Here is a 23,482-nt window from a genome sequence, read left to right as displayed (position 1 = left end):
GGAGTAGGGGAATTAGCTTTTGTTGTGGTTCACTATCATTTTAGGTAGGTGACTTGTTCTTGGGTTTTTGAGGGTTGCATTGTATTATACTCATCTCTCCCCCAGAAGTTTGGGACCTTTAATACTTTAGTTTTTTTCCCCATTCCATGTTTTTCAAAATCTCAAGTGCAGTGAGTTTTCACCTATACCCTGAAGGCAGCAAGGCATTCTGTCTTTTTCTCAGCAAGGTTGATGTTGAAGTTGTGTGTGTGATGTGTGTGTGTGTATGTGTGAAACAGAGAGAGAGAGAGAGAGAGAGAGAGAGAGAGAGAGAACTCTTTGGGACATCTTACCTGTCCATGTAGTTGCTGTCATACTTCATTCTGTATCATGAGAGAGAATTTTTCTGTACTACATTCAAGACTTCAATCTTTCGGAGGTCCCTGATGTAGTCTAAAGAAAAACCCTAGTGTTCTTGTGAATTTTCTCTGTGTTTGTGAATGCCAGTGCTGCTATACATTCTTCCAGCCCTTAGTAATTTGTTAACAATTCTAGTTTAATTCTTTCTGGCTTATATGGCGTTTTGCATCTGTCCTGACTAAGCAAGAGTTTGCATCTCATCTTTCTTTGGATGTGTATGTTTTTCCTTAGAGTTTTGGTTAATTGATTGTCCAGATAACTTCAAGTTTGATAGAATCCAGACAGCACTAATTTTGATTACCCTGTTTTAAAATTGAGTATGGGAGTCCACTCCCAGCTCTTCTTAGTGCTGTGCACACTAAACTGCAATTTTTTCCCCTAAACTTTGGATAATTTGTTTTCCTTTAAACCAAGAAATAACAAATAAATAATTGAAATATATTTATAAAGATGATACATACAAATAAATATTTAACAGCTTTAAACAGTTATAAACAATATGAAAGAAGAAGTTAAGCCTGTTTAGCAGAGGCTACCTTTAGTATAAAATAACTATGGAAAATCCAAGTAGGAACAGTGAGAAGGGAATACTGGATAAATGAGTTCAGAATATACAAGTGTCTTTGTTCTCACAAGATTTGATGAGTTTGTTTAAGAAATTTGTGTAGGACTCTGCATATAAACATCACACTTAGTAACATGATTTTTCGTAAGTCAATGTAAGTGAGGTTGTCATTTCATTATTTAGGGTTGTAAGTAATCTTTTGAATTTCATTAAAAAATTTTATGTTGTGGGTCTCCATAATTTAAAACAATAATTGGATGCATGACCTGAATTGAACAAATATTCACTAAGCACTACCTCTTGACTCACACTTTTTATGTGAGAATAAATTACAATATCAGTGTAAATAGCACACCAGGTCAATCTTGACAGATATCAAGATTCTGATAGGGCCAACATTAGTTATGGGTCACCATTTTATAAAACATTGTTCTAAGCAGTACTTTAAAAATCTAGAGTGTATTCATTATACTACAACTCAGCACACAAGACACATAAGTCTTGGTATAACTGTTTGTCTCCCTGCATGGACTGAATGATACTTAAATAAAGTGATTAGACTGTCAACCACTGTACATTCCTAATGTGTCAAAATGCTTAGTTCCAGGCAGGTGCTAAGTGACTATTTGGTGAGAGGATATGTATCAATGAAAGTCAGAGGAATGTTTTCTGTATGTGTTTCATTGTTCTTGTGGTTTCTGTAATGGTTACTGTTGCTTCTCTAAGAATGGTGGAAAATTGATGGTAGTTCATACTATTGTTCAGGACAATCAAGGGAAATCTGAAAAATCAATAAAGGAACCAGTGAAAGTTCAGAGATGTGAATGTGGTTGAGTGGAGGGCGGTGAAGAATGTTTATCATGGGAGAACAATTCAAATTGGCAAGAGTACAGAGAAACAAAAATTGTGCAACACCTAGTTTTGATCCCCAGCATTGAAAAAAAATAATGTCTGTACTGGTAAGGTGACTTTTGATGCCATACAACATTTCTTCCATAGCAGTTTAAGTAAGAGAAAGTGGACAGGATAGAAAATGGTGAGAAGAGGAGAAGCAGGAAGCCTACTTTCTGGTTCTCCTCAGAACCAGAGGGGAAATGAGAAATAGAGTAGGAGTCAGAGTTTTGGGAAGGGGCAGATTTTCATTGTTGCAGACAAGGGAGGTCTATTTATTGGTTGGAGAGGGAAGTCAGAAGAGAGGTATTGTGAGGCAGTTGTTGTAGAATAGAAATCAAAGACCCATCTTCTCTGAGAGAAAGAAAGCCTGCAAGCCTGCAAGTGCTATGCTAATTCTGCTACTATCACTGCTAGCTGCTCTCATCCTCAGTGGTGACAATGAATTAGGTAAGAATTTTGGTACCTAACCAGTGGGGTACAACAGGAAGTCTCTCTCTCTCTCTCTCTCTCTCTCTCTCTCTCTCTCTCTCTCTGTTCGTGTGTATCTGTTTCTTCTGAATATACATGGAGAGTAAGAGAGCCAGGCTGTCTCCATTCTGAGTTTCCCTGACTCTAACTCTGGGTTCTTCAGAAGGGTGTTGATCCAGCATGGGATCCTGTGCTGGGCAAATGTCTGTTAAGATGACCATGGCTGTCCTTTCTACTAGATTCTGAGTTTATCCCTCTCTGGCAACTTTCTTTATCAACTCTCATTTTATTGTCATCAACATATTACCATTTTATAATCATTCTTGGGCACAAAATCGGTTCTCAGGGTGGTTAGGTGAGTTGCAGACTCACCGATGGCATAGCAGTTCTGGCACCTTCATTTTCATGTATCCCTGGTCCAGGGGCAACTTCAGCAAAAAATAGTTGAATGAAATGGAAAACTTTACCCAAATACACTCGATGAGAATTCTTTCAGCAGCTCAATTCTCTATTAGTCAACTTAAGTATGAATGTGCGTTCACTCCCTCAATGGTGTATGTTGAAGTAGAAGGTGGGGTGTCTCAATGAGTTTTTTATCCTCTAGGAAACAGCCTACTTTCTACTCTGTCTTGTGTAACTTACTCCACTCTCTGTAGCATAAAATTGCAATCACACATTCTGAACAGGTGCTATAAACCAGACTGTTTATTCAAAACTTTAGTCTTCTGACTTTTATAAAGTCCTCTCTGACTGAATACAGCTTTTGCTTTATAGCTACAATTTCCCCATGGCCTCTAATAAGATACTCAGTTTCTCTACTTTGCATTATAGTCTTTAAAGTGTGATTTTTCATCTTCAACATTCAGTCTCTTCAGCAGTCTGTCTTTTCAGTCATTGTTACCATTGCATGCCATCCGCCTTATCTTGCTATAATTCCAGCTCTCTTACACTGAATTCTTTCTCATTCACATCATTCATGTCACTTTCTTTGAGCAATTTGCCCCCTTTTTCATGTTATCTTTTCCTTCACTTCTAATTCCCCTTTCTCTGAACCTCAGATCAAACTAAACTTTATTCCATTTCCTTAAATCCTCCGAACTTTTTCTGTCTGCTTCTATTGTCTTTTATTTTTGCTAATTTCATTTTCTCTGTTATAGTTCTCTTTTATAAGCCTTCTTTCCCAGATCCACTTGAGATCCAGATGACAGCAGGCTGTGAAGTGCCTTCTGGAAAGTGCTCAGTAGGTTTCTTGAAGAAAGCTTATCAAGGATTTGATTTTCTGAGCTTCCAGAACAATCCATGGCTACCATCTCCAAAGGGTGGAGAAGCAGCCCAGAATGCTTGCAGACTACTTAATCAGTACTATGGTTATAAGGAAACAGTGCATAGGCTCTTCAGTGACACCTGCCCATGTTTCCTCTTGGGTCTTCTTGATGTAGGAAAGGCTCATCTCCAGAGACAAGGTCAGTCATACACTCTTCCTTCAAGAATTTTCCTTTTTAAAATCACACCTTCCCAGGAGAAGCCAAGTGGAAAAAGAGGATAATAAATGACATATTTCCAGAGGTGGGAAAGATGTGTTTATCTGAGCTGGTGTGGAGAGCTGAACCCTGAAGACTGTTAGTTTTGTTTGAATATCTTTCCTGTCCTTTATAATAAGGCCCGAAGCCTGGCTGTCCAGTGGGCCCAGTCCTAGGCCTGGTCATTTATAGCTGGTGTGCCGTGTCTCTGGCTTCTACCCAAAGCCTTTGTGGGTAATGTGGATGCGTGGTGAGCAGGAGCAGATGGGCACTCAGAGAGGTGACATCTTGCCTGATGCTGATGGAACTTTGTATCTCAGAGCAACTCTTGATGTGGCAGCTGGGAATATGGCTGGCATGACCTGCTGGGTGAAACACAGAAGTCTAGGAGAGCAGGATATCATCCTCTTCTGGGGTGAGAAAATGCTGGACTGGGAATGGGATGAGGTGATTCTCAATCAAAGCATGGGGGCCAGCTGAACTATTTGGGGGGTAGCAATCCTAGATTCAAAAGAAATACAAAGTTTTGACCCAACGAATTGAAGAGTTAAAAATGAGGGATCTCTTGTTGCAGGAAGATGTTATGGATTGGATGAATGATACATGTCTGAAGAGGAATGAGAGAAAAGATAGGAAGAAAGGATATTGGTGAGGAAGTCACTCAGGTGAACTAAAGAGGCCCAGTTTAATGCAGTAAAGCAGGGAGTGGACGGGGTGAAAGGCAGGATGTGTTGAAATGGCATCCTTGGTGCTACTTGAATCACAGTACATCACGATTCCATGGGCTGAATCTTCTTGGCAGTGATAGTGACCCTGGCTGTTCTGACAGGTGTTGCATTTTGGATTGGGAAGCACTGGTGAGTTCTTTGTATCCATCCTTCCTGTTCTTTCCTTCCACCTCACTTAACTTCCCATCACTTTTATTTTTCTCTCTTCTTTTCCCCTTCCTTCTCAGTTTTCCTCGCCACCTTATACAGCTCTGTTATTCCATCTGCTCTTATTTGGTTTTCATTAGGACACATTGTAAACCTCCTCCTTGAGTGTTCTTCCTTTGAAAAAAGGAACAGCAGTCCAAGTGATTGACAACACAATGTGATGATGAAATCCTTTCTATTCTCCTTGAGAAACTTCTGATGTTTATTTTTGCTAAATGATTAGTTGCTCATGTAAAATAAATATAATTTTGTAGGATTTGTTTTCTGGCCTGGGTTCTGAATGCACTAAGGACCTAGCAAAATTCACCTGGTTAGATATTAAGGGACCATCCTGTACATTTCAAATGCCCACTCCTCCAGGACCCTTCCCTTACTCAAGGTTGGAGGCAGGCTCCCTGGTCTATGCATCCCACATTTAAACTGCACTTTGCTAACTGTACTTTTGCCTCCCTATCTTCCATGGTAGTTCTGAAAGTTCCTTTCCTCTTCTAAATTTTCAGAACCTTGAGAACAAAATATAAGTGTTTTTAATATACATATGTCTTCCAAAGTGCTTTGCCTGCATGTAACAGAGTCTCAATAAAGTTTGGAATTATGCTAAATTTGTAGTCTTTTTAAGTTCTGTCCCTTTTTGACACCTCTGCTGTAGGTGAGACATTTGGTGTTTCTTTAGTTTAATGTCTTCTCACTTGGCCCAGAAGTATCACACTTTCTGAGTTCTAAAGTTTCTTTTCTGAGATTCTGAAGAGCATTACAAATTTGACTCTTACTACTTTTATTATTGAAGTATAAGTGGCTAATGAAGTGAAATTGTTGTTTCAAGGATTCCAGGCTAAAAGAGGAGGGCAGAAAGAAGGTCCTTTCTACTCAATATGTTAAAGGACAAACAGTAGAGTTTTCATATTTAATGCTAGAAATATGGAATCTGGGGCTTGATCTCATACTTATTGGATTAGAATCTGCATTTTATCAGAATCAACAGGAAACTCATGGATTCATGAAAATTTAAGAGGGACTGATGTACGTGGCCCCTGACATGTGCTACAAGTGTGTAATTAAAAAGATCAAGAGAAGGGAATAAGCATGTTACTCTTCAAGTTTGAAATTGGTTGAAAGTAAGTAATTAATATGCAGTACATTCTCATTATTCACACAGTTGTGTTTTATATACTTGTTGTAACACTGTATTAGTGGACACTGGGACAGTTTTCTTGGGGAAACAAAGGGTTAGGTTCATGTGAACTTGTACTCACAACATTACTGATAACTGATGAATACATTGTTTTAAGTGTTTAAAAATATTAATTAATATATGTATGTACAAAAGTCATTGTAACTATTCTTTATTCTGCAATATACTACCTGAGAAGCAGTTTGCATTTTGCTGATTCTAAATAATGTGATCACAAAATTACTTAGCCTTAAGCTTCACTACAATGGTGTCAACTTCTAAATCCACAAATTTGGCTGCTTTTTTTCATAGCTTCATTATAACATTATAGACATTACTTCCAAAGTTGCCTTTTCCAAAAATTAACATTTTTCTTCCCAATGTACTGTGTTTTTGATTCATTGAACTCACATCCAAACTTATTACAACAAAGCTTATTTAACACGTCTCTGTAAGATACATCACAATCTTCATGAGTTTAAGAACATTAGATAATACATTAGCAATATGTTTTCAGGCTATTTTAATTTTCAGAATCCATAACAAGTACAAAAATGTGGAAAACATGGCATTGAATAGACCACAAAAGTGCTTATGTTATGATAAGTGAAGCAAGAAGACAGAATGTCACCTTTTGAGATGACCCGAGAAAACGACCTTCGTTGAGAAAGCGACCTTCACGTGACTCAAGTTTTGCACATGGCTTACGTCTCCATAAATGACTGAGAAAGTGATGATGGTATTGATTTGGAGTTTGCAAATAAATTTTAGCAAGTATCTATCTATCTATTATCTATCTATCTATCTATAAGTATATATATCTATTATCTATCTATCTATGTATATTTTAGCTAATACAGAAATTGTGACTGATGTGGCTCAACTAATGACCCCAAATAGTGCTGTGAGTCAATATATTCATGCCTGGACTTCAATTACTTTAAAATTTGTAAGTTCTTGAAACAAATATTTATTGGGAAGTACTGTGTGCACTTACTATGCTGCAGAACCATATTGAGTATAAAGCAGTGGGTAGAATAATAATCACCACTATGTGCCAAGCTTGAAAATTTTCCCTACCAGATTTGATTCTACTGTTTACTCTTTCATTGTTTATTGTTTCTTTCTTAGCTTCCTTAGAGAGAAACTTATTTGAGTTGAATTTGAGGAAAGGGACATAACCCTAATTTGTGTAGGAGATGAGAAGAAGGGACTGTGGCAGTGGCAACAGCTGCACATAGGGAAACTTTTAGAAAATGAGTTGTGATGGGAGAAGAGGAAAATATGGGATAAAGAAGAGTGAACAGTGGCACCACTGAAGCCTTTCTAGATATGATTGCTTCCAATCCTTTTAGGTTATAATTTACTACTCCATATGGTTTTTGGTTGCTGATTCCACATTCAGCTGCAGTGATCAGCCTCAGGAAATCATGAGAACCCAGCCTTGACAATGTGATAGGCTACAAGATGAATAGGTAGTCAACCACTTAAGACAATGATTGCAGTTAAACTTCCTCAGAATGATCAGTCAGGGTATATATATGTCCTAAGGTGGCTTGGTTTACAAGAAGTCTGACCCCTAAGTTTGATATTGGAGGGTGCTCTCTCTTTTCCTGGGTGTTATGGCATGGGGTATAAGACTTGAAACATTTGAAGTCATTTTTTTAGGTACAGAGAAGCAAGCCTGTGGATGATATACATAAGCAAGAAGGAAGAGACAAAGAGACTCACAGAAGGATCCATATTAAACTGTACCTAAAGACTTAATGACTCCTGAACTTCTCAGTCATGTCACCCAATATACTTCCTTTATTGTTTTATCTCATCAAGTTTGGTTTCTTCTTGTTGTTGACCAAGAGCATCCTACCTGATGTACAGGGATGCTAGGGGACTCAGCTGGCTTTATTCTTGGTTATAGAATCCTTTTTTAGAAGATAGAATGGAATTATTTATTAGCAAAGTGAAAGTATGCCTTGAGGTGTGAGGTGGGCAGTAGGATAAGGGCCAGTTTTGTGAAGCTGTTGGAGCTTAGAATTCTATCCAATAGCATAGGGTTAATAGGTGTCATGATACTGGGGCACTTCTCTTGTGCTTCTGCTCAAATTCTTTTCTAACTGTGCAGTGATTGCTGGTTATGAAAACTCATACACCTGTTATTTTGAGCAGTGAGAAAAAGCCCCTTGTATTTGATCTGCTTTGCCTTTCTTGGTTTAGCATCACCTGCGTAAAGTCATATTGTGGTCATTACACTCTCAAGGCTCATGCATTGACCTTAATATGGGGAGTGGGTCCATAAGGAGAGGACTAAGGCCATTATTTTAATCATTTGTTCAGGGTGTGAATCATTTGGGGTTCTATGGGTGTGGGTTGACTGAGGTTTTAAGAAACCAAATCTTGTAGCCTGGGGAATTTCTTTATTCCTGTTCCTGTCTACCTGTCTATGCTAACATTCTCCCCTCAAAAAACTCAGGGTCCTATATTCTTTCAGGTATATGAACAGAGAAATTGACCTGACTGCTTCCTGCTAATAGGGGTTAATGAAAGATATTCAGTGTCCAGAGTCTTGCTCTGTGATCTCAGAAAGCTGACTGAGCTAGAGCTAAGAATATGACATTTCTGTTGTTAAGCCAACAGGACTATAGTTGTCACAAAATGAAGCAGCCATCATGTTCTAGGGTGAAAATGTGTTCTGTAACTTGGAGGTGAGGAATCTAGCAAGAGTGTTAAAAATTAGAGGTCCAAATATGACAAGTACTTGGAGTTGGGGCAGGAGGTATGTATAATTAAGAGTTCTTAGTGAGAGTTGTGATGTAGTTGATCATTATCACTGGATTAGCCAGTGACTTTGTCAGAATAAGAAAGTCACTGATGCCTGAGAGTAGACTGTACTCTTGTCATAATGAGTCCAAGTGAGCAGTCAGTGCTTTTAAGTAAAAGCAGTTAACTGTTACTCACTTTGTTCCTGGACAGCTAATTAGGGTGCTGCCCAATCTGGCTTTGTAGGTTTCCTGACCAGGTGATAAGCTGGGACAAGTTATAATGGCTGAATCATATGAGTCAAAAGAACCTGTTGTCCTGTAAAGGTAGATGTATCATTATAAGGCAGAATACAAAAGGAGAGTCAAAGTGAGAAGACACCTAATTAAATAAAAAGTGTGTTAGAAATTTTATTTTTCTTTTAAATAACTCCATGAGTATTGAATACTAAAATAAGTTTGGAGTCAGTAGAAATAATCATTTTTCTTGTTTATTACTAAATAGAAGTCTTTTATGAAAGGTGTCGGTTAGCCTTCTGTCAGAGGTGCCTGGTGGAGGGGCTTTTGTGCATAAACCATTTCTATGAACCCTTTATCATAACCTTTTGGCTTCAGTCACTTTTGGAAAAGTTGACTAATAGTGACTCCATTTTGATTTAGACAATTTTCTCCTTATCTCTGAACAGTTATAACAATATACTGTAATACAAGTTGAATAAGTGTGGTCTCTGTTTCAAAATATCTTATTGTGCTGTATTCACCTTTCTTCTTGTGATGATATGAGAAGGTACATTGACTATATAATGTAATTAAGTGAAGTGATGACAGAAATGGTGACAAAAAGTCTTTGTATGCTTATATATGGGTTACTTAAACAATCATGACAGTTACTAAGTGTCTAGGGAGCCAGTAGCATATACAGCATGGATACATTAGACAAGAGATAATTCACCTCCAGCAAGTATGCTGCATAAGACTTCATCATGGTGTACTATTTATTACCTTATGAATTGTTTACCTGGATTTTTCATTTAATATTTTTGATCCATGGTTGACTTCAGGTAACTAAAACCAAGGAAAGCAAAACCATGGATGAAGAGGGACTGCCATACTAATAAAATAATGGATTCTAGAAAAAAGGGCATATGTATACTTACAAAAATATCTTCTAAATTGATGTGCTTAGCATTAGATAGGCATGTTATTTAAGTAAAATTAATATCAAAAACTTGAAAGTGTGAGGCCCTGAGTTGCAAAAATTTCCTTTGAGAGAAGGTAGAGGCAGGGAGGACTGCTGCTAGAAGCCAGCAAAGGAAGTGAATAACTTGAAGTTGAAGTGAAGGGGAAATGAAAGACCTTGAAGGAGGCATGAAGTTGTGGGAGGCTGTGGGGTTTCTCTAATAGGGGCGTGGTCATAGGGCAGGGTTTTGCTTCTGATAAAGAAATGACAAAGCAGTTCATGAGACCCTGTCAGGTAGAGACATAACCTCAGAGTCCTGAGGAGAAGCTTTGGCTTTCAGGGGACCAAAGTCTTCCCCTAGTTTAGACTTAGAGTGGTGCCTGATAAGAGTCTAGGCGAGGGTCAACATGACAGTGTTATGGCTTGAGCACCAACAGGCCGATGAGGGAACTTGGGGAACCTTGAGACTGGGGAAGAACACCCTGTTCAAGTTGGTTTCTAATCAGAGAGAGTCCCACTCTTTTCAGATACCTTCTTAGGATTTTGGGTTTCCAGAGGGCCTGTTGGACCACTTTCTTTTCTCTTCATTGCATTTTATAGAAGTTTCAAGTTTTGGAATGTCTGTAAATTTTCACCAGCAGGAAGGGTCTGTTAGTTTCCAATCTTAAACCATGACTTTCCTGTTTCCAGCATCCACTATTCTTTATCATCCTTCTACAAGGTTGACGTATAGGTTTCCACATATGAAAGAGCATTTATGGTACTTGTCTCTGTGTCCAGTTTGTCAATTCTCTTCATGTTGCTCAAAAAAACCCAAAGTTTCATATTTTTCTTTTGGCTATGTGGTATTACATTTCATAAATATACTACATTTAAAATTTTCTTTTTTGTTTTGTCTTATTGCATTTGTTGAAGGGGGTACAAAATTTTGCTATATAGCCCAGGTTGGCCTTGAACTCCTGGGCCTCCTTCCTCAGTTTCCTGAGTGTTGAAACTATAGGCATGTATCACCACACTTAACTAACCACATTTTTTCTTCATTCATCCACTGCAGAGCATCTGGATGTGTTCTGTATTTTGACTATTGTGAATAGGGTCGCAATAAACATGGGGTGTAAGTATCTTTTTCTTCAATAAAGATTTCATCTCCTTCCTTTGGCAGTTACACAACTTCAGGAGAGAGAGGGAAAGAGAGAGAGAACACTATTTCTATAGGGTTTTTTCTTATAAGGACACTGAGCCTATCAGATGTGGCCTCACCATCAGCATCTCATTTAAACATGAATAGTTCCTTGGTGGCCTTAATGAAACCAACTGGTAGTTAGGGCTTCAACATATGAATAAGGGTAGAACACTTGCATTCAGCTCATAATGGTGAGTAAGGTCACTTCTTCTGGAGCTCAATCCTTACACATTTATGGCAAGTCCTTTAGCAGAACAGGTTGACAATTTGATCCATCTATTTCATGCTATCTTTATTCTTACTTGGTTCTGAATTCAGGATGGGAAAAGGATGCTTTTTACTGGGCTTTATAAAATTAGACAATATAGCTAATTGTGTTGCAGTCATCTTGGGGAAGTTGGTTTCTCATTAGACAGACTCCACGCAGATTGGGCAGCCGTCCTCCTTCTCCCTGCTCTACCACTGGGAAGCTGATACTTCAGGGCAAGTGTGTCAGATGGGATATCTTCAAATGTCAGAACTGGAAGTGGCTCACACATACAGAACCACACAACCCACAGTCCAGAACTTAGTCCCACAGCTCACATACAATTTTAAGGGAATAGAGGAATTGTATTTCTCCTGTAGGTCCAGGAATCAGAAAATGTGTGCATCTACTACTAATCCCTAAAAACCCAAACTAAGAGCTTGCCATTGACAAGAAAGCTAGTGTTGCTGAGGACAGGGCTTAACCAGAGAGTTGCTCTTATAGGTATCTGTAGCTCATGGAAATTGCCAAGTATCAATGACCACAATATTAAGAGCTTTTTGAGATTGACTTCCAGCCTCATGATTAATGTTGAAAAATCTGAGTAATTCAGTGAATATTAGTTTAGGGAAACTGTAATAACAATAATAAGTGTATTGCCTGGATCCCCAAATGATTTGTGTTCATCTGTTCTCACCCATTAGCCAGAATTACTGACAAACTACAAGTTATCGCTCATGAATTACTTAAATAAATTAAAATAATGACAAATGCTGCCTTTTTTGGGAAAGTACTTTGATCAGATCACAAAATATAACTTAAATATGAATTTTAATGACCTCTTCTTTAAGGTTGCCTCTTATGCTATGCAATTGCACACATAGCAAAAGTTTTGCCCTCAGGTTGAGATGTATGTTTCTCTTTACAGCCTTTAATTATTTATACCCTATACAGTCAAAATGCACCCTAGGCCATCAAAATGCTTCTCTAGAAAATTTATTATAAATAGATTTTATCTGGGATTCTGTGCATTGAAATGTCAATCACCACAATGCATTTTAATCTTTGTTTAAGTACACTTCTGTAGTTTGAAGCATTTTGACAGGTGAGATTATTTTATTAACTTTGTATGCTCACATGTCTGAAAAGATATTTGGTGCCACTATTTTATTTATTTATTTATTTATATTCATTTATTAACATGTGCATACATTGTTTAGGTCATTTCTCCACCCTGCCCCACCCTCTCCCCCCCTCACTTCCAGGCAGGTCCTGTTCTGCCCTTAACACTAATTTTGTTGAAGAGAAGACATAAGCATAATAAGGAAGACAAAGCGTTTTTGCTAGTTGAGTTAAGGATAGTTCTGTTTAGTTCAGTTGCCCATTTCTTAACTGGTTCATTGATATTAGGAGAGTTTAGTTTCTTAAGTTCCCTATATATTCTGGTTACAGCCCCTTGTCTGATGTATAGCTGGCAATATTTTCTCCCACTCTAGGGGTGGTCTCTTCAGTTTAGAGACCATTTCTTTTGTTGTGCAGAAGCTTTTTAATTTTATGAAGTCCAATTTATTCTTTCTTTCTCTTAGTTGCTGGGCTGCTGGGGTTCTATTGAGGAAGTCTTTACCTATACCTATTTGTTTCAAAGTGTTTCCTGCTCCTTCCTGTAGTAACTTCAGAGTTTCAGGTCTGATATTTAGGTCCCTACTCCATTTTGAGTTGATAGTAGTACAGGGTGATAGACATGGATCTAGTTTCAGTTTCTTGCAGATGGGTACCACTTTTCCCAGCAACACTTGAAGAGGATGTCTTTTCTCCATGGTATACTTTTGGCACCTTTGTCAAAAATGATGTGGGTGTAGTTGTGTGGATTCATATTCGGGTCCTGTATTCTGTTCCACTGGTCTTCATGTCTGTTTTTGTGCCAGTACCATGCTATTTTTTTTGCTATTGCTTTGTAATATAGTTTGAAGTTAGGTATTGTGATACCTCCAGCATTGCTCTTTTTGCTGAGTATTGTCTTGGCTATTCGTGGTCTCTTATGTTTTCAAATGAACTTTACTGTAGATTTTTCAATCTCTGTGATGAAAGTCATTGGGATTTTGATGGGAATTGCATTAAACATGTAGATTGCTTTCGGTAGTATAGCAATTTTTACTATGTTGATTCTACTGATCCATGAGCACGGGAGATCTTTCCATCTTCTGTAGTCTTCCTCAGTCTCTTTCTTCAGGAGTTTGTAATTCTCCTTGTAGAGGTCATTCACATCCTTTGTTAAATTTACTCCTAAGTATTTGATTTTTTTTGAGGCTATTGTGAATGGAATTGTTTATATATATTCCTTCTCAGTTTGTTCAATTTACTCCTAGGTATTTGATTTTTTTTTTTGTTAAATTTACTCCTAGGTATTTGATTTTTTTTTGAGGCTATTGTGAATGGAATTGTTTATATATATTCCTTCTCAGTTTGTTCATTGTTGGTGTATAGAAAAGCTAATTATTTTTGTAAGTTGATTTTGTATCCTGACACCTTACTGCAGCTGTTTATGCTGTTGAAGAGTTTTTGGGTACAGTTTTTTGGGTCTTTAAGGTGTAGGATCATATCATCTGCAAATAAGGATATTTTGACAGTTTCTTTACCTATTTGTATTCCTTTTATTTCTTCTTCTTGCCTAATTTTTCTGGCTAGAAATTCCAGTACTATGTTGAATAGGAGTGGGGATAGTGGCCACTCTTGTTTTATTCCTGATTTAAGGAGGAATGGTTTCAGTTTTTCACCCTTAAGTATGATGTTGGCTGTAGGTTTGTCACAAATAGCCTTTACAATGTCAAGGTATATTCCTTCTATTCCTAGTTTTCTTAGAGCTGTTATCATGAAGTGGTGTTGGATCTTGTCAAAGGCTTTTTCTGCATCTATTGAGATGATCAAGTGGTTTTTGTCTTTGCTTCTATTGATGTGCTGTATTACATTTATAGATTTGCATATGTTGAACCACACCTGCATCACTGGGATGAAGCCGACTTGGTCATGGTGTATGATCTTTCTGATGTGTTGTTGGATTCAGTTTGTCATTATTTTATTAAGAATTTTTGCGTTGATATTCCTTAAGGAAATTGGCCTGTAGTTCTCCTTTTTTGGAGGTGTCTTTGTCTGGTTTTGGGATGAGAGTAATATTGGCTTCATAAAATGAGTTAGGCAGTGTTCCTTCCCTTTCTATTTCATGGAACAGTTTAAGGAGAGTTGCTATTACTTCTTTAAACATCTGATAGAATTCAGCAGTGAATCCATCAGGCCCTGGACTTTTCTTTTTTGGGAGGCTCTTGATAGCTGCTTCAATTTCTTTTTGTGTTATAGATCTATTCAGGTGATTAATATCCTCTTGGTTCAGTTTTGGGTGGTTGTAAGTTTCCAGAAATCTGTCTATTTCTTCAAGATTTTCAAATTTATTAGTGTATAGTCTCTCAAAGTAGTCTCTGATGATTTCCTGGATTTCTGTTGTGTTTGTTGTTATCTCCTTTTTTGCATTTCTGATTTTACTGATTTGGGTTTTTTTCTCTCCTCCTTTTAGTCAAGTTTGCCAGGGGTTTGTCAATTTTATTTATTTTTTCAAAGAACCAGCTGTTTGTTTCATTGATTCTTTGTATGGTTGTTTTGGTTTCTATTTCATTGATTTCAGCCCTTATTTTAATTATTTCTTTCCTTCTGCTTGTTTTGGGATTTGCTTGTTCTTGTTTTTCTAGGAGTTTGCGCTGTAGTGTCAGGTCATTGATTTGAGATCTTTCTGTCCTTTTAATACATGCACTCATGGCTATAAACTTTCCTCTCAGGACTGCCTTTGCTGTGTCCCTAAGTTCTGGTAGATCATGTTTTCATTTTTGTTAACTTCCAGGAAACTTTTAATTACCTCTTTTATTTCATCAATGACCCATTCATCATTGAGCAATGTGTTGTTCAGCTTCCAATTGTTTGCGTGTTTTTTACTGCTGTTTTTGTTGTTGATTTGTAGTTTTAATGCATTGTGGTCAGATATAATGCATGGGATTATTTGTATTTTCTTATATTTGCTGAGGCTTGCTTTGTGCCCTAAGATATGATCAGTTTTGAAGAAGGTTCCATGGGCTGCTGAGAAGAATTATTATTGTGCAGTGGTTGTATGAAATACTCTGTAGACATCAGCTAGGTCCATTTGATCTATGGTATGATTTAGTTCTCTGATTTCTTCATTGATTTTTTTGGGATGACCTATATATTGGTGATAGGGGGATGTTAAGGTCTCCCACTACCACTGTGTTGGAGTCTATATATGTTTCTAGGTACTTCAGAGTATGATTGATGAAATTGGGTGCATTGATGTTGGGTGCATATAGGTTGATAATTGTTATTTCCTTTTGGTGTATTTCCCCTTTTGTTAGGATGGTGTGTCCTTCTTCATCTCATTTGATTAATGTAAGTTTGAAGTCTACTTTGTCCGAGATAAGTATTGCTACCCCTGCCTGTTTTCAGGGACCTTTGGCTTGGTAAATCTTCTTCCAGCCTTTCTCTCTCAGCCAGTGCTTATTTCTGTCAATGAAGTGGATCTCCTGTAGGTAGCAGATTGTTGGATGTTCCTTTTTGATCCAGTTTGCCAGTCATTGTCTTTTGATGGGGGAATTTAGTCCATTAACATTCAGTGTTAGTATTGATATGTACATGGTGATCCCTGTCATGTAGTTGTCTTTGTTGATTAAAGGTTTGATTGTGTGCAGCTGAATCAGTGTTACTGTTTACTTTCTTGCCTTTTATTCTCCTGTGGTTTGGTATTGTCTGCCCTTTCATGGTTTTGTTTGCTTTCATTTTCTGTGTGCAGAATTCCTTGGAGAATCTTCTGTAGTGGTGGTTTGGTGGTCATATATTGTTTTAGTTTCTGTGTATCATAGAAGTTATTGTTCCATCTATTTTGAATGACAGTTTTGCTGGGTAAAGCATCCTAGGATTGAAATTATTTTCATTCAGTGTTTGGAAGACCTCAGTCCATGCTCTTCCTGCTTTTAATGTTTCTGTTGAGAAGTCTGCTGTGATATTTATGGGTTTTCATTTGTATGTTATTTATTTTTTCTCTCTTACAGACTTCAATATTCTTTCTCTAGTCTCTGTACTTGTTGTTTTAATGATAATATGTCATGGGGTAGTTTTATTTCGGTTAGGTCTATTTGGTGTTCTGGAGGCTTCCTGTACCTGAATAGGCATAGTTTTCTCTAGATTTGGGAAATTTTCTGTTATTATTTCATTGAATATATTACCCATTCCTTTTGCTTGCACCTTTTCTCCTTCAAAGTCCATGATTCTCAGGTTTGGTCTTTCGATGGAGTCAGTGTGTTCTTGCATTTTCTTTTCACATGTTTTGAATTGTTTAACTAGTAGTTCTTCAGTTTTTCCTTTAATTGACATTTCATCTTTAAGTTCTGAGATACTGTCTTTTGTTTGTTCTATTCTGCTGGAATGGCCTTCCATTTTGTCTTGTATTTCTGTTTCATTTTTTTTCTGAGGTTTTCCATATTGTGGGTTACTTCCCCTTTAATATTGTCAATTTTTGCCCTTAATTAGTTTATCTCTCTATTTATAGTGATCTCTGTTTCAGTTTGGTATTTATTTATGGTTCTGTGTTTTCTCATATTTTTTAATTTTGTTGTCTTGGAATTTCTTGAGTGCCTCTTGTACATTTTGGTTGACCATGTCTAGTAACTTCTCTATGTAATTCTCATTAATTATTTGTAGGATGTCTTCTTTCAGGGTGTTCTTGTGGGCCTTGTTGGGTTCCTTGGTATAGTTTATCTTTGTTTTGCTGCAGCCTGGGTCTTGGTATCCCTTTTCTTCATTTCACTCTAAATCCTGTATTTTTTTTGGGGGGTGAGGGGAAAATATTTTCCATCCCTTTTTTCTTCTTCTCATATTTCCACTAGGTACCATTTCTATCCCTGGAGTATGTGTAGTTTAGTATTAGCTGGGTTACAATATTAATACTAACAAAACCAAGAGAGAAGACTAAAAAAGAGATGGAAAGATAAAAGGAAGAGAGAAGAAAGGAAAAAAAATGAGAGAGATAGTGGGTGATCAAACAGCAAACCAGGCATCAAAACCCTTAAAGAATGGGAAAAAAAAAGAAAAAAAAAGCACCAGTTCTGGAACTGTAGAATTGCAGTCTTAGTTGTTCTGATGTTACTCCTTTAGCATCCAGACTTGTGTGTGTGTGTCTCTTAGGCAGATTTGGAGTTTTCCTGTGGTGGGTGGCAGGTGGGTGGGGTCCCATTGGCCTAGAGGCTGAGGCCTTTTGGTGATGCGAAATAGTGGGCCTTTGGAGCATGGGCCTGGTGTGCCTGAAGGGCGCAGCCTGGCAGAGTAGAGATTGTGTGTGTCTATTGCCAGCTTGGTAGGCTTTAGGGGCACGTCCCAGCAGAAATTGTGCAGGCCTGTGCAGTCTGCAGGGGAGTGGTGGGTAGAGATCGTGAATGTCTGTAGATCACCGCCTTGGCAAGCCTGAGGGGTGCAGCCCAGGGGAGATTGTGCAGGCCTGTGCAGGCCTAAGGGTGAGGCCTGGTGGAGATCATGCGTGTGTGGATCGCTGGCTTAGCAGGCCTGAGGGGCTTGGTCCAACAAGCCTTGGGGGCTTGGTCCAGTGGAGATTGTTGGGTCCGAGGGGTGGGAGTTTGGGGGAGCATGGCCTTGGTGGGGCTGAGGAGAGGGCCCAAGGATTGGGGATCCCACAGCCTGCAGAGCAGCAGCTACGCAGGCCTATGGGTTTGGGCTTGGCTACAGTGTCAGCTGTTCTTTCAGTATATGGTGTCATATGGTGTCCTGGAGAAGCCTTCCATGAGCTAGGGGCTCAGAGTGCTGATGTTTCAGCTCTCCCTTGTGCTTTACCTCATCTAAGTGTGTCTCCAGCCTCTCAGCAAGGTCCCTGGGTCACGGAGCTCAGGAGGTCTGTGGCTGTGTCCCAGCCGCCTTCTTGGATCTCCCCTTGGTACCACTCTTGGACTGTTTGAATTTTTGGTGACTGAGTATGTGAATTAGAATCAATAGAAGGACTTAGTTATAATTTTCATAGTCCCATGAACTCTAAATGGCTGCAATTTCATTTATAAATGGAATTCTCCATGCACCCACCATTTATAGAGTTATGAGAATACAAAATCTAAAATTTATAAAAGAACCAGTGAGAATGAATGAATAGCAGGTGAAAAAGGAAAGAGAAGACTTGGAGGACTTCCAAAAGGGTGAGAGAAGGATAAAGTGATGAGAAAATGGGGACATAATGTAGCATGGAGGCATGGTTAAGTAGAGAATCTAGAAGACTTGTGATCTGTTAAAACTAACAGAGCCAGGGCAACCATGCAATTTATCCTTTTCATTTTACAGAGAACAAGCAAGATTGTGAGGTAAAATGTTCCTTCATGTCACCCAGCACATTGTTTGGGGGGAGCTGAGGAAGGAATGTACACAATGTGCTGCTTAGTGAAAAGAGCAGCTCAAATCCAAAGAGGAGAGAATAACTTTACTTCAGAGATGCAGGGGCAATGTGAGCCTCAGTAGAAGGTCCAAGGGAAACTGAAGATATTCTTACCTGCATCAGTGGTTGGTATATAATAGTATTATTTAGAGAAGAAAATCAGAATAGGAATACAGAAGTGTAGGTTTGTTGAGAACACACATCAAAGATCTGCTTTGCTGAGAAAAGGAAGTATCTGCATATGACATGCTCTTTCTTTAACTTCCCTTGCAGGCAGTGAAAATGTGGATGGAAAGAACATCTCTGTCAGTTACCCAGTTGGATCTGAATGAAGTATGGTTGGCTTTCCAAGATGCTTTACTAAGAATTGCAGCATGCTCACCAATAGATCATAGAGCCCTGCTTAAGGAAAACATCATAACTGAGCTAGTGATTATCCTTCTTTCTGGTAACTGGCTCACTTTCTGTCTTTTCTCTCTTCTGCTTGTCCCTTCTTTTTCCTTAAATTACTTGATCATTTTCTACCCATGGCGGTTCAAAAACACATTTCATTCCATGATATTCAGATCTCATCCTTCACCAACCAATCCCAGGCACGAAATCAGTATCAGGTTGGTTGAAAGAGTTGCAAACCCATGACTGGGAGAGTCGATCATGATCAATAATTTACTTGCATATTTAGTTCAAGGGAAACTTCAGCAATGAGGATGTGAGCTTCTATTCTATGAATACTTCATTGGATTGACGAAGTAGATTCAAATCCATACTAATCATTTGCAGTTTAAATGTAAGTTCAATAAAATCAAGTAACAGAATTCTTCTGAATGTTCTTCTAGTTTTCAGAAATATTCTCTACTTATTTCTGTGCCGTATCCCAATATCCCATCCCACCCAAAAGACTGCACATATAAACCTATTAGTGTATATTCATCTCTCAAAATAGCAATATTTTTTGTTCCTATGCTCTGTAATCTTCCTGCAATCTCCTTCTGTGGCCCACAATCTAGATGCACAAAATTGTTCTATTCTGCACTTGCTTAATGTATGATGTCTTCTCCAATTCAGTTACATCAAAAGATCTACATTGATAGCATAATATCCATGATGACAGTTTCATACATCATGAAATGCTATGCTTCCATCTGCCTCATCCAAGTCCCCTCCTCACCCTGTAGCCTGTATTGTGTGGCTCACATGTCATTTCCCTAAAACTTCCTTGGTCAATCCTTTTTTTTATTTCACTTTTAAAAATAATATTGTTGTGCTGGGGGTACATTGTGACATTTACAAAAGTTCTGACAATATAGCATAGTTGAATTCACCCCCTCCATCATTCTCCTTTATCTCTTCTCCCCCATTCCTGGAATAGTTTCAACAGGTCTCATTTTCCATTTACATACATGTGTACACAATATTTGCACCATATTCACCTTCCTATACCCTTTTCCTACTTTTTCTCTCTTTCCACTGGTACCAACCCCCCAGACAAGATATGTTCTGGCATTCTGTTCTCCATTTTTGTAAAATTTTTTTTGTTTAAGATAGATATATACTGGTTTCTTTGTGACATTTCTATGTATATATGAATTATGACCCAAATTGGTTCGTCTCCATTTTTCTCCTTTGTACCTTAGTCTCCTTCTTCAGGTGATTTCAACAGATTTAATTAATCTTCTGAACTTCCTTCTTTTATCCTCTCTCTCTCCTCTGTGTCCTCCTCTTAGTGTGACCTGTTTTTCATAATACTGCTGTATTTGTATTGGGTCTATACTCCAAATATGAGAGAAAACATGCAGCCTTTGGCTCTCTGAACCTAACTTCACTTATGATGATATTCTCCAGTTCCAACAATTCACCTGCAAAAGAAAATTTCTTTCTTCTTTATGGCTGAATAAAATTCCATTGTCTATAAATGCCACATTTTCTTAATCCATTCATTAATGCCAAGATGTGGAGCATCTTGTCAGTTTCCATGGCTTAGCTATTGTGAATAATGCTGCAATAAACATGGGTGTGCAGATGCTTTTATTGTAAATTGACCTGCATTCCTTCAGCTATATCCTTAGGAGTGGTATTGCTAAATGATATGGCAGTTCTATTTTAGCTTTTTGAGAAGGTTCCATATTGTTTTCCATAGTCATTTTATTAATTTACATTTCCACGAGCAGTGTATGAGGTTTCCTTTTCCCCCACATCCTCATCACCATTTGTTGTTTGTGTTCTTGATGACAACCATTCTAACAGAAGTGAGGTGGAATTTAATGTGGTTTTGATTTGCATTTCCTTTAAGGCCAGGGACATTGAACATTTCTTCATGTATTTTTTAGCTAGTTGACTTTTTCCTTTGGAAAAGTTTAGTTCATTTGCTCAGTTCTTCATTGGGTCATTGGTTTTTGGAGACCTTAGTTTTTTGATCTCCCTGTATATTCTGGTTATTAATCCCTTGTCAAATGTATAGCTGACAAAGATTTTCTCCTATTCTGTGGGCTGCCTTTTCAATTTAGAGACTATTTCTTTCATTGGGCAGAAGCTTTTTAATTTCATGTAGTCCCTTTTATCAATCCTTTTTCTTAGTTGCTAAGCCATTTGAGTTCTATTTAAGAAGTCATTGCCTGTGGCTATTAATTCCAGTGTATTCCCTGCTCATTCCTGCACTAGCTTCAAAGTTTCAGGTTTTATATTAAGGTCATTAATCCACCTTGAGTTAATACTTATGCAGGGCAAAAGATGTGGATCTAGTTTCACTTTTCTGCATGCAGATAGACTGTTTTCCCAGCAACATTTGTTGAAAAGCCTGTATTTTCTCCATTGTATGCTTTGGGCACTTTGGTAAAAAAATCAGGTGAGCATAGCAGTATGGATTCCTATCTGGGTCTTCTGTTACATTGGTCTTTGTGTCTGTATTTTAAAATTTTCTTCCCTGTACCATGCTGTTTTTATTACTATGGCTCTGTAGGATAGTTTGAAGGTAGGTATTGTGATACCTCCAGTGTTGCTCTTTTTGCTCAGTATTGCCTTGGTTATTTGTGGTCCTTTGTGCTTCCAAATGGACTTTAAAGTTGATTTTTCAATCTCTGAGATGAAGGTCATTGGAATTTTGATGGGGTTTGCATTGAACATGTAGATACTTTTTGGTAATATAGCCATTTTTACAATATTGATTCTGGTAATCAATAAGCATGGGAGATCTTTCGATCTTTTGTAGTCTTCTTCAATTTCTTTCTTCAGTGGCTTATAGTTTCCATTGTAGAGGTCTTTCACTTCCTTTGTTAAGTTTATATCTAGGTTTTTACTTTTGAGGTAGTTGTAAATGGAAATGTTTTCTTGTATTTTTCTCAGTCTGTTCATTGTTGGTGTATAGAAAGGCTACTAATTTTTCTTTCTTTTTTTCCTTTTCTTTTTTTTTTCAGTACTGGGGCTTGAACTCAGGGCCTTCAACTTGAGCCATGCCATCATCCCTATTTTTTTGAAGGGTTTTTCAAGATAGGTTCTCACAAACTATTTGCCTGGGCTGGCTTTGAACTGCAATCTTCTTGATCTCTGCTTGCTGAGTAGCTAGGATTACAGGTGTGAGCCACTGGCTCCTGGCTAATTTTTCTAAATTGATTGTATATCCTTCTACTTTGCTGAGTAGTCTATGAGATTTTTGGTGGAATTTTTCAGGTCTTTTAGGTATAAGATCATGTCATCTGCAAATAGGGATAGTTTGACTTCTTCCTTTCCTATTTATATTTCTTTTATTTCTTCTTCCTATCTTATTGCTCTGGCTAGGAATTCTAAGACTATGTTCAATAAAAGTAGAGAGAGTGGCTACTCTGTCTCCTTCCTGACTTTAGAGGAAATGATTTCATATTTTCCCCATTTAGTACAATGTTGGCCTTAGGCTTGTCATACATAGCCTTTATTATGTTGAGGTACATTCCTTCTGTTCCTAGTTTCATGAAAGCTTTTAAGATGAAAAGATGTTGAATTTTATGAAGGCTTCTTTGGTATCTATTGAGATTATCAAGTGGCTTTTGTCTTTGCTAATGTTAATATGCTGTATTACCTTCAATGAATTGCACATGTTGACCTATCCATGCATCCCTGGGATGAAACTAAGTTGATCATGGTGTATGATTTTTTTGATATGTTGTTGAATTTGGTTTGCAAATGTTATATTGAGGATTTTTGCATTTAGCTAATTAAAATGATTGGCCTATAATTCTCCCTCTCCCTTTTTGTGGTTGTGTCCTTTGTCTGGTTTGGGGATGCATGTAATATTGGCTTTATATAATGAGTTTGGCAGTATTGCTTCCCTTTCTATTTCATGGAAAAGTTTGAGGAGCATTGGTATTAGTTCTTTAAATGTCTGGCAGAATTCAGCAGTACATCTGTCAGATCCGGGACTTTTCATTTTTTGGGAGACTCTTTATCGCTGCTTCAATTTCATTGCTTGTTATGGATCTATTTATGTGATTTATATCCTCATGATTCAATTTTGGATGGTCATATGCATCTAGAAATTTTTCCGTTTCTTCTAGTTTTTCCAATTTATTTGAATATAGGTTTTCAATATAGTCCTTTGATGTTTGTTGTTATCTCCCCTTTTTCATTTCTAATTTTATTTATTTGGGTCTCTTCCCTCCTCACTTTACTCAGATTTTCTAGGGTTTTATCAATCTTATTTCTCTTTACAAAGAAC

General features: G+C 37.7%; 1 pseudogene; it reads left to right on the top strand.

Annotated features, from left to right (window-relative positions):
* Window positions 1-3,517: 3,517 nt before the first annotated feature.
* Window positions 3,518-4,707, top strand: LOC109693854 (T-cell surface glycoprotein CD1a-like; annotated as a pseudogene).
* Window positions 4,708-23,482: the final 18,775 nt, after the last annotated feature.

Source organism: Castor canadensis, chromosome 11, assembly GCF_047511655.1.
Source record: "Castor canadensis chromosome 11, mCasCan1.hap1v2, whole genome shotgun sequence".
NCBI classification, from domain to species: Eukaryota; Metazoa; Chordata; class Mammalia; order Rodentia; family Castoridae; genus Castor; species Castor canadensis.
Note: the sequence above shows the minus strand (reverse complement) of the source record. Positions and strands in the feature narration are given on the sequence as shown.